This window comes from Miniopterus natalensis, chromosome 1 (assembly GCF_054644295.1).
Source record: "Miniopterus natalensis isolate mMinNat1 chromosome 1, mMinNat1.hap1, whole genome shotgun sequence".
NCBI lineage: Eukaryota > Metazoa > Chordata > Mammalia > Chiroptera > Miniopteridae > Miniopterus > Miniopterus natalensis.
In genome coordinates this window covers 125,895,875-125,908,635 of record NC_142081.1, presented here as the reverse complement: position 1 = coordinate 125,908,635, position 12,761 = coordinate 125,895,875, and positions in this window count along the sequence as shown.

The window sequence follows — 12,761 nt, the reverse complement described above, 5'->3', positions numbered from 1 at the left end:
ACGCTTTGGGTATCAAGGATCTGAACCAGTGATGTAGTTAGTGGACAAGATATGATCTCATATCCAATTACAGGAATAAAAAATAGAAATATATTATAGCTGTTTACTCATTCCACCCATTTTAGGGCACAGCATTGAAAAAAAATCTACCACATTGAGCACGTTGACCTGGCCCCTCAACCACCACTGTTCAACTAAGATTGTGGAAACCCCTGGCTGCCATAGGGCTGAGTCAGGATTGATGCCGCAGCCGGTCATGGCCCGGGGATGGCCACATGCTGCCGGGAAACAGTGCGTGGGAAAGGGAGTAGAGAGCTAGAGCCAGATGGTATGTATTTGTTGGCTTTGTTGGCCACAGGGTCTGTTGGTACATGAGAGTAGACAATATGTAAACAAAAGGAAGGGGTTATTTGTGTTCCAATAGAACTTTATTCACTGCAATTCAAATTTCATATAATTTTCACATATCACAAAATATTATTCTTCCTTTGATCTTTTACAAACATCTTAAAAATACAAAAAATGTTGTTAGTTCACAGGCTGTACAGAAACAGCAGGTCAGATTTGAGCCATAGTTTGCCAACCACTGGCTTAAGAGATGGAAAGTCAATTATTCTTATTTTTTGGTTTTTGCTTTCTTACTGCTACTATATATTTTTTCAACCCACTCAAAAAGTACATATTCCTAAAAAGTAGACCCTCGCCTCATGCTTTCTCAGAGCGCAGGGATCTTCTGAGGGGCTGTTTTTAATCTTGCTCTGAGGGTGAATTTCAATACAAATTGGTATCTTCACACCAACATCTTTCCCCCTCATATTACCAGGTCTTAGCTCCCACAGAGAAGGTTATTATAACCAGGTACTGCAGTTCATGCTAAGGTATTCATTGGAGTGTTATTTAGAATAAATTTTAAAAACCAAACAAACAGTTAAATAGAAATTATGGAATTATGTGATTCTATCAGGTCACCACTAAGTGAAAAAATACTGGTAGAAGGATAGAATTTACAATGTGATCACATTTTACGCATTTATGAAACAAGTGTGATTTGTAATATTTAATATCAATCTAAATACACTCACAAATTTACTGAAAGATTAGAAATATATTTAACCACGAGGTACCAAAGGAATTTTAGAATAGACTCTATTTTTATAACATATCCTAAATGTCCAGGTCTATAGTTTAAAGCTGTGTATCATGTTCTTCAATATTAGAGTTCTGCTCAATCTAAGTTTTGGGTATAGCAAAAAGTTGAAGTGTGGCTCAATTATGGTCCACTGAGTTGCAAGAGAGCTTTAGCATATCAACGATAAAGGGTTTCCACTCTTAAGGACAATCAGATCACGAACAGAATGAGCCTTCTGTTGATAAACATAAATCCCAGGGATATAATCTACATCCTAAAGTCAAATTCATTCACAGAAAACCACTTGTACATATAGTGTAAGCTGCTGCTGTAATGAAAAGCAAGCACCTCTCAAAGTCCATAAACTTTAATTCACCACTTTCTAATATCTTTCCTATTGTACACCAAACATTATATAATATTTCTATCATATGTCCTTCCCTATTAATAAGTGGGTCCTTCTGAGGCTCTCTTGGACCTTTCTGCTGAAAGAATTAGATTTTGCTCTAGGCTCTGAAATGGGACAGAATGGTCTATTAATTGAATGATCTCAATGTCCATTCTGAACTCAGAGACACTTCCTATCCCAAAATTGTGTACACAAACCATATTTCCCAATGTAGCTTCCCAGAGTTTCTGCAGTGAGATCAAATAACATTAAGATATAAAACTTAAGTATTCCAAATTAAATTTTAAAAAATAGTTTTCAAATCATGTCAACATATAGTAATGTTCCAAAAATAAAATAACTCCTCTCATTAATTTCCTAGTGATATAATTAAAAGGTTATAATCTTAAAAAATTAAAATCCAAAAATCTTTCTGTTGAAGTCCAAAAGAGCTAAAGTGTAAAAAAGTCCTGATGTCCTTGTGTGTTACTAATCCAAAGAAATTAAAGTCCCAAATCCCACCTTAAAGGCCGGGGTCATTCTTTGCAGTGTCTCCTTCTGCTCCATTTCAGTCAGATGAACCCCCGGGTCTGCGTTCCTTCAGCAGCTGCGGCCTTTCCGGGGAGGCGAGCGCAGGACATCGAAACCGTGTGCGTTCACTGCGGAGCAGCTCCGGAGCCTCCCTTGGAGGGATTCAAAGCATAAAAAGTTTACACAGCAATTGTTTTCCACACCTACACATTTTAGAAAACAAAGCAGTCCCCAACTTCTATCACAGTTATCACTCATACAATCATGTTCCAAAACCCAGAACTTAGTATTGTCAAAGACCATGATAGAAACTCAGAAGGATCTAAAAAAGAAAGAGTGGTTTCAACTTTACCCACATGCTGGTCAACCCACGATGCTTGCTGGGGTCCAGGGTCACGGGGAGACAAGTGTTGTCCATCCACCCAGCAGGGCAGCGTCAGTCACTCTAGTAAGAAATGAGGAACGCTACACGCGACAAAACGGGGGAACTTTGACATCACGCTGAGTGAAAGGTGCCAACCACAAAAGGCTGCACAATGATTGATCCCATTTCTAGGAAATGTCAAGAACGGGCAAATCCATGGGGAAAAATAGAAGCGGATTTGTCGTGACCAGCAGACCGGGGAGGGGAGAGTGGGGACTCAGGGCTTATATGAACAGGGTTTGTTTTTGGTGTGATGGAAATACTCTGGAATTAGGGAGTGGTGATGGTTTGACAACATAGTTGATGGACTAAAAATCACTGACTTGTACACTTTCAAACAGTGAATGTTACGTTACATCCCAATTTTTAAAAAGCAATTGGGAGAAACCCCCCACAGCGGTTCAGTCTGACCCCGTGGGATTCACTGTGCAGCCAAGATGTAACAGGGGCTGTAATTCACTCGCACACCCGGTTGTCATTTAAGAAATTCCTGCCTTTGTCTTTAGAGTGCGCGGTGGCCGCAGGCCCGGGGGGGCCTCACTGAGAGTCTCCCCGCAGCTTTCCAGTCTCAGCTTTGACTTCGCGCTGCGGGCCCGCGTCCCGGCGCCTTCACGCTGCAGGGCGCTGGGCTCACCTCGGGACGCGGTCTCCACGCTGTCCCCGAGCCGGTGCTGGCCCCGGGCCACAGCGCCGCTCCGTTTGCTGTGACTGCCTCAGCAGGGAGCCTCGTCCCCAGGGAAGGCCGTCCCGCCCGCGGGTCCCCACGGCCGTCCCAGCTGGAGAACTGCAGCCAGTTCTGGGAGGAAGTTGCCCTGCGAAGTGGCCCCGGCGGCCTCCGTGTCACCCCCGCCGCAGGGGTGTCCCCGGGCCCAGGCCTGGTGCCCGCCCTGCCCCGTTTCCTCCGCCCGCGGCTCCAGCGGGACGTCCCAGGGGCCCGCTCAGGGGCCTCTGCCCTTCCCTCCAGCGGCGCCGCGCCCTCTGCCGGCCTGAGCACTTTCTTCTTCTTTCCCTTTGATCTTTGCTTTAGAGGTTTTTTCTAATATATTCCTTTGGATTTTATTTTATGCAGCTTTCCACAGTGAGATATGTGGGAACAGCAAGCTCTGCGCCTACCAAAAGCACCTGCTTTTTAAACAGATTTTATCCACAACTAAATTTCCCGGATTAGATAGATTAGATACCCCCCCCCCCAGAAGAGATCATCCCATCAGACCACCATCTGTAAGAAAATCAATAACCCAGTCAATACACTCTTTCCTTTCCCTCCCTCCCTTACAGTTCATCTTTTCTGTGTCTTCCCTCCAATCTTAACCATAATTTCTTGAACCCGTTTTCCCAGGTTACAACATACAATGAATGGTCTCCTTAAAGTCACTCATTTTTTTCAGGTTTAACACTCATCTAACCTGACTTCCCCTTTCAAACCTGTCCTGATATTCTGTAGCCCATTCATCCATGTTCCAGCATGTATCAGTACTTCACAAATTTTTTCTTTTAATACTTATCTAATGCCTCTGGAAAGTTTGTGGATGATAAATCTTGCATTGGGTATAAAACTTTTTATTTTTATTTTTTGTTAATTCTCACCTGAGGGTATTTTTCCCATTTATGTTTAGACAGAGTGGAAGGGAGGGAAGGAGGGAGGGTGAGAGAGACACACGGATGTGAGAGAGAGACACATCGATTGCTTGCCTCCCACACTCGCCCTGACTGGGGCCAGGGATGGAACCTGCATCCAGATCTGTGCCTTGACCAAGAATCAAACCCATGACCCTTGGGTGCACAGGCCAATGCTCTAACCACACCGGCCAAGGCTAAAATTATTTTTTTAGTAAAAGTATCTTTTCACTAAAAATTGAAACAGCACACATATAGAAATGCTGTACACAAAACAGTTTATCATTAATCTTATAACAGCAAGGAAAAATGATTGATATTTTTTATGGCCCAAGTGATATGTTTATTTTTTAAATGGAACAAATGTTAGGCCAGTGTACTTGAATACAACTGCTAATAATAAATATGTGTGTGGACCACACACACAATGGACTGATGGACTGTAACCAGCCTGATGTTGACCTGGACCCAGCTCCGACATGGAAAGGAAACTCTGGACACTGGCTTTACTTTTAGCTCCACTGAAATCCCAGCTCCACTTCTCTGACTGGACTAAGGGAGATGGGGCTTTGGAAACCCTGGGGTGTAATTCCGTGGAAATAAAGCTTCTTACCAAACCTCATCCTCCCGTGGGGGCCTCCAGAAATGCTTCTTCCAGTGGTACCCCAAGACCACACTTCCACCGATAACAATTTGTTACAGAGCCAGAGAAAACTAATACACTAATAAAGCATACCTACTTTTAAAACCCCACTATCTACATAATCATAGAGAGATATTCTGTTTTTCCTTTGCAATTTCGACAAGAAGTAGATACCAACTCTTCCCCCACCCTTTTTTGAAACCCTTCTTGAGTAAGAAAAATAATATTCTAGGCACTGGAAAAGAAGAAACAAAACCATCACAATTTATAGATTACATGTCTGTTCATGTAGAAAATCCAAAAGAATCTGCAGATAAAATATTCAAGTAAGAAAAAATGAGAGTTTTGCAAAATACTGAATCCAAGCATAAAATGCAACATAACAATTTTATTTCTAAAAGCTGGCAAGAAAAAGAAAATTGATTTTTTTAAATGACATTTATACTAGGTTCAAAAGTATTGGATAATTGAGAATAAATATAAAAAATATATGCAAGATCTCTATGGAAAATATTTTTAAACATTGAGAGTTAATCAGACAGACTATTAAATAGTCTGGAAAACTCAATATTATAAATGTCTTTTCTCCACAGTTTATTTACAGATACAATGCAATTCCAATCAGAATCCTTGCGGTATATTTGTAGTGCTTGACAAGTTGTTTATAAAAGGTTTTTGGAGCCTTTCCTGCTTCCTTCTCTTCCAAACATTTTGCTTCAAAGGCATGGGGACAGAGGCAGGGAGGTGCGGTGGCCCAGAGCGAGGTGCTGGAGCCCGGATGGAACGAGGAAGGCGTGAGTCTGGGAGGGCCCCCTGCACAGTGTTGGCGCTGGAGCCAGAGCACCCCGAAAGGCGGGCGACAGGGCAGGAGGGGTCAGACAGCAAGGTCAGGGGGCACCCCGCAGGCAGGACCGCCCAGCCTGGCCTTCAGAGCCGACAGGGTAAGTCATCTGCAGAAGAGGTGGCCCGGCACAGGGTGAGGAAGGATGGGGTGAGGAGGGCACATGCCTGGAAGGGACAGCAGTGGAGACAACCCAGTGTGGGGGTCACAGTCCAGGTGGGGGCGAGGACATGTGCGCAGGGGCAGGGCGACAGAGCTGGTTACCCACAGGGAGCCTGACCAGATAATCAGATACTGCGGGTGGGGCCCGCTTACTGCCAGGAAAGGGACTAAGAAGGGAAAGGAAACAACTAGAACGAACCCTGTGGGGTTAGCTCGGTGAGAACTCCTGCTTTTCAATATATTCCCAGAGAACTGCAGACGCGTGTGCGCGGATGTGCGTGTCCTCTGCACACACACGGTCCCTGCTGCTCTGAGGGGCCCGTGAGCAATGAGCCCGGGAGCGGCGCGCACCCCACAGCCAGCGCCGGGCCTTGGTCTCTAAACGTCCTCGCCCCTAAGAGGAGTCGGGGCTCTTATGGGAAAGGCTGATTCCAGGGCTGGGCAGGAAACCGCAGGGCGAGCCTGGAACATCCTGTGCCCAGAGAGCAAGGAAGAGCTCAAGGGAAAACGGGGACAGGTCAGAAAGACAGGAGGGCACCCCGAAAGGCCACCACGGGCCCAATCGGGGGAATTAAGCACCAAAACAGTCAGCTTTCCCTTCTCCCTCGTGCCCACTTGTCTTTAACTGTCTCGGTGCAGAAGGGATGGCGGAATGAGGGCCCCAGCACCTGGCAGACAACATGGTACCGGCTGATTCCAGCAGGAATCATCGCGGGCGCTGTGCCAGCTGCGAGAAATTCAGAGGAGGGGCCAAGTGTTGGCACCGCTCAGAGGACCCCACACAAGGGATCTGTGACATACAAAACATAAATAGTGACTTTCCTGTGGGCAAACCTGGCAGACGCTTCTTAACCACACGATCCAGGTCAACAGCGCCAGGCCCGGAGCCGAGCGTGTGCCCCAGGTCGCTGTGCTGGAAGGTCCGCGTCGCTGCGGGACGCGCCCGCCCGGACGGCATAACCTGCGCTGCGTGAGGGAGCTCCACGCGGCCCCCAACAGGAGTCCACAGAATAGCTGCCCGCACTCTTCAAACTGGAAGTCATGAAAAGCAAAGGAAGCCTGAAGACTGTCCCAGATGAAGGAGACTAAAGAAACGGGACAATGGGCACAACACAGCGTCATGGGTTTTCTTTGACTATAAAGGATATTACTGAGACAATAGGAAAATCTAAATGATATCCAAGATTAAATATTAATACTGAACCAATTTTAATTCCCTCATTTTGATAATTATACTACAGTTACGTAAGATAATTCCATTTTCATAGGAAATGCACACTAAAGTACTGAGGAGTAAAGAGCCATGTCTGTAACTTTCAGATTTTATATATATGTGTGTGTATATATGTGTCATACCTACATTTATATTTATCTAGGAAGAGAGAAGGGAGGAAGGGTAAAGCAAATGTAGTAAAATGTTAGCATTTGGGGGATAGTACCCAGGAATTCTTTCTACTATTCTTCCAACTTTTTTGTAAGTCTGAAACTGCCAATACAGAGTTTTCTAAAAGAAAAATAAATTCAGAAAAATTATTTTAACAAATTGTAACCCATTGAATAAAATAAGCCATGAACCTATATTGATAAATGAGTTAATCAGAAGTGTAGGGAAGAGATAGTTGCATAGTCCCAAAGTGCTTCCCTATAAAACACTAATTGCTTGTAAAGCGAGGAGGGAAACATTACAGAGGAGAAACCAAGCAGGTACTCCCCTCACTGACCCACATTAACATCACCAAGAATGGCAGAGCAACAGTGTAGGCCCCACCACAGGACACAGTTAGAGGAGTAGAGGACTACTTCTGTGATCTCTGGCTAAAAATGTATAACCGAAATCTCATCATAAGGAAACATCAGAAAAATCCACCCGAAGGACAGTCTGTTACAGGAGCTTACTCTTCAAAAGATTCAAGGTCACGAAAGCCAAGGAAAGACTAAGGGCCTGCTCCAGACTGAAGGAGATGAACACACACTACAGCTAAATGCAACCCAGGGATCTGAACAGGATCTTTTTGCTATAACAGACACTACAGACAAGTGGCAAAAATGGAAAAGAATATGAGGATGAAATAATAGAATGTATTAGTGTTAATTCCTGATTGTGAGGGTGGTCTGGTAGCAAGTGGAAGGTACTGACTGGTAGGAAATAAACACTAAAGGAATCAGGGTGTTGGCATAATGTCAGCAATTTACTTTCAAAGGGTTCAGGGGAAAAGAGTTCTTTGTACTAAAACTTGGAGCTTTCTCTAATTTTAACACTGTTTCTAAAAAATAAATCAATAGAAAAGGGGAGAAGCCTTAGGCAAACTTTATTTCCCCACAAGGAAAGATCTATGAATCAGGGTCTAAAATGACATGCAATGAGTCTAATGGCAATATAACTAACAATTGTAATACATCCCAACATTGATGGCAGCCACAGCAGCAGATATAGAAGTGATGTCTGTCTAAATCTTTAGGATCAAATATAGTGATAAAATTGGAATATATAAAAAAGCTATCAATTAACACCACTAAAGTGTGAAGGACATTTTGGTGGTTTGGGTGTGGTTTAAACAGCTGGTATTTGGGCAGTTCCAGTATGTAAACCTCCATAGTGCTGGCTTTCACTTAGAAAACATGCTTGAAACTTAGATGCCAAGAAACATAGTTTAAAATACTATAATTTTCATCACACACATGATCCAGAAATATTTTTCTTTAATCAAGATCTCACATGTTATGTGTTAATGGAAAACAATTATTAAAATGTTATATAAACAGTCCAGTAAATAAATTTTTACTAGTTGTTTCAGATCATATAATTTTTCTTCAAAATCTGTGCATGTTCTCATGACGTTTTCACAAGTAGATCTTGATGTGAAGTTCACTGAGCAATGGATCCTACAGGATAAGCTCTAAAGGATTCGGATTCAACTGCAGCAGCACCTGGAAAGAAAAGGAAAATTATATTCTTTATCTAAACTACCACTAAGTATAAGTGTTAAGAAGAATGAAAACATCTGTATATGACGACAGTGCACAGCACAAGGTTACTGTGGCCTGTAGTCTGCCCGCGATGCACACGCAATGAAGTGCTACTGTGGACACAAACAGCAGTGTGCTGGTTGCCAGAGGGAAAGGGGTGGGGGGTGAAGGGGAGTCTTAATATATGGTGACGGGGGAAGATATGACTGTGAGTGGGGCACACAGAGCAATATACAGATCTTGTGACATAGAAACCCACCCCTGAAACCTATATGCTCATATTAACCACTGTCACCCCAATAAGTTTAACAAAGTGTTATATAAAAAACCAAACCGAAACAAAAATAAACAAAACAGAATTGCTATCATGGCTAAGTAGCAGGCATCTGGCTGCCTTGAAGTTCATTCATTCATTCAACAGCCACACAGTCAGGGGCACGGCAAGCGCTGGAGTTAGAGGGGAAGCTGCTCAGGCCAGCCCTGGACAGTCGCCCGCTGTAAACTGAACAGACGGATGAGCAGGCAGTTTCCACTCAGAGCCGCATGCACCGTGGCGAATATAAAACAGGGCCCCACTGGAGCACACAGAAGGGACATTCCAGTTTTGCGTCAGTGTGGCTGGCTTCTGGGTGGCGGGGATGTGTAAGTTGATACCCGAAGGACACGGGAAACGTATGCCAGAAAGAGAACGGCAGCAGGTGCCGAGACTAGGGGTGAGGGGGGCTCCTGTGGAGCCGAATCGCCTCGTTTGCCCAGACGCTGGAGCAAAGGGGCAGAGGAGGGGAAGTGGCACCTAGAGGCAAGTCTGAATTATTGGGCGAAAACAGTGGACTTCGGTGTTGTTACTCCATGCAAAGGAATCTGCAGATTTTCCTGAGGGTAGAAGGTAAATGACTGACAAAGTCAGTGACTGGAGATCTAAATGTCGCCCTCGGGTGATAGCTAGGTGAACTGTAGCTGCTTGACTAGGTCCTAGGCTGGTGAAATCATGAGAAGTGGGTGACGCCCAGATTTCTGGCAACAGTTTCAGCTGACATTCCATCAGCATCACAGAGGAAAGGAAGGGGGTGGCCAGACATGAGAGATGCACGGGCCTGGCTGGGTGGCTCAGCTGTAGGACTGTCCCTTGAAACAAAAGGTTGCAGGTTCGATTCCCATCAGGGCACTTACCTAGGTTTCCGGTTTGATCTCCGGTGGGGGCAGGAACTGGAGGTAATCAATCGATGTTTATCTTTCACATCAATGCTTCTCTCTCTCCCTCCCTCTCTCTCTAAAATCAGTAAAAACATCTCCTCGGGGGAGGATTTAAAAAAGAGAGAGATGCACGGACTTTTGAGGTTTCTAAAAGCTACAGGACACGATGAGTAGATGCAGAGTAAGCGCATCTTCCTCACGCTGCGCTTTCACTGTTCACCCGCTTTGGACAAGAAAACACGTGGTGCAGCGCCTGTTACCCGAACATGGAAAATGCCCTTTCCCACTTACAGTGTGTTTCAGAAATCAATCATGTTTCAATTTAATTAGCAAATTTTGGCAACATACCTTCTTTTAGTTTTCTAGTTAGAGTTTTTTTCAAGCTCCTGCTGCATCTGAAGGAAGTCAAATATATTTATACTCTTTCAGTGAAATAAGAGATATTATTATAAGAATGATAAAGAGCTTATGAAATGCGTCCTTTAAACAATGCTTTTAGAGACTAGACCTAACTTGGGGCTTGTGCAAACAGAAAAATAATCACATAAATAAAATAAACTCAAATTCTATTTTAATTTTAGATAACAGAAAGCATGTATATGTAATGCTACTGAGATTAACCTGATAAAAAGCGTAATTAATCTTGGTCTATTGAATAAATATAACTTGAGAAAAGTGATGTTTCACCCATTGGTTCAAAGAAGTTCAAATGAGTCAAGTCATATTTCACACTGAGTGCATTACTTTTCAAGTCTTAGAAAAACTTCCCTTTTTAAAAGTTTAGGGGCTTGTTTTCCATTTTAATGAAGTTTTCCTTAAAGTGACTTTTCTATTCTTATACTTCTAGAAAATTAAAATCTCAAACTATGTTCTATGCCATTAATTTTTCAACCTAAAATGACAAAAGCGGTACTGTCATAGGTCATGTGAAAATTCTACCAGCAAAAATAAATAAATAAATAAAGCTATTTTGCTGTCTGTTCTATGACTGAACCATTTCTTTCTAGAAATTAGGGATAAATGTGGCAACATTCAACTAATTATAATTATAGTCTTCTTCACTATAAAATGTGTGGGGATATTGCAAATGGTATTACATATCCCAATCTAGAGTATTCTTAACTTAAGCCTTTCCTGTAAAAGGTATCCTCTCCCTAAAAGCCTGAAACGGGGTTTAAAATACTCTGCTAAACATAAACACTGTGGCGATCATGATAATGTGATACCCAATGCCTTTCCAAGTTTTAGGTGTGAAGACAAATTTGTTGCCTGAGATGTTCCCCAGTATTTTCGGAGGCTGTTCTCTGTCACACTTTACCAGGAGCATGAGCGACAGGCCTTATTACACAGAGAGGGTGGCAGCGACCTTGCTCGACAGGCCTTGTGGTGCTAACTCAGCACCTCACAGAGAGAGGCCTTTACTGAATCAATTTTATGTTACCATTAATAAACAATATGTACAATGTAAAGCACATTTTTACACAACTTGAATTAAGAAACCACTAATGTAACTATCTTTTCCCAAAAAAAGCGCTTTTCCTAAATATTTACTTCTTTGACATTTATGCTTATTTCTAGGTGAGGATTCTGTTCAGATGGTGGAAGGAGCTTGAAGTCCAACATTAATAAGGAGAACACATCTGCAATTTTATTTATATTTTTCCATTTATCAAAAATATAGAAAGGTGAGGAACTTATGCACATAAAAACAATGCATCGGCAACTTTAAATTCAAAGGATTTATAATTAGAAGGATTTTTCTCACTACTGGTAGTTCTCAAACTATATCCCATAGGAATCTGAGTTTCCACCGGGGACAAGTTAGCATTGCAGAGCCTGAGTTTCCTTCCCTCCTTTAGCTAGACAGCTCTAAGTCTCTGTTTTATATAATACAGTTTCATGAAGAAAATTTTTTTTTAAAGTTCTAGTCCTTGAAAGAAAATTGTTGAAGGTGTGAAAATCACTAATTTAGTCCAAGTCCCCGATTTTCCACAAGAGGCAACAAAGGCTCAGAATGATTATAGGTCGATCGCCCAGGGTCACGAAGCCAACCAGCCACAGGCCAGAAGCGGGCTCTGCGTCTCCCTCCTGAGCCTCGGGCTCCATGGCAGCTGCTTCCTCACACTCAGGAGAGACACACGGGCTTTTAAGTAACTCAGAGAAAACCAAGGCGCAGACCTTTGTCATGGGGCTCAACAACGTTTCGGCACGGGACGCGAAACAGCAGCTTTCTAACTAAACAGTACGTTTCAATGTCATGAATAAAAATCAAGGGATGGAAATTAGCATCACGTCTCCTCTTAGGAGCGGCCGGGACACTCGGTTTATAAAGCGCAGGACAAGAAACGAAGGAGAAAGTCTTCAGTTAAACCGAACAAGCTGAAATGGAGGAAATTCTCCCTTAAAAGAACGATTCCTTCCCCCGAATAAAACCTGGTTTACCAAGCCAGTCAAGGCGTGAGTGAGCCATGTTGTGGGTCACCTAGAGCAGGATTTAAAACACGCAGCAGGTCTCTGTAGCACCTAGCACGCTTCTGTCCCACTTTCTCATCCTTAGTCGGTGTGAACGACAGACATGCGCTAATTTCCAGGATGATTTGACCATCAGAAAGGGCAGGGCCTGCCTCCCTGCCTTCCTCTCCGCAGAGGGCCTGGGCTCTCTCCACCCGCCCCTAGAGCAGCGGTTTGCCTGGTGGGCGAGTCCGAGAGAAGGAACTGAGGTCACTCGCCTGCTCGGGGCTCTTCCTGGAGAAGCTGTGTCCCCAAGGGCCAGCAGTGGGTCCCCGCACCTCCCACTGAGCAGCCTCGGGCGATGCGCCGGGAACCAGCGGGAGGGCGGCTGTCTGCCCGCAGCCCCTGCTCTCA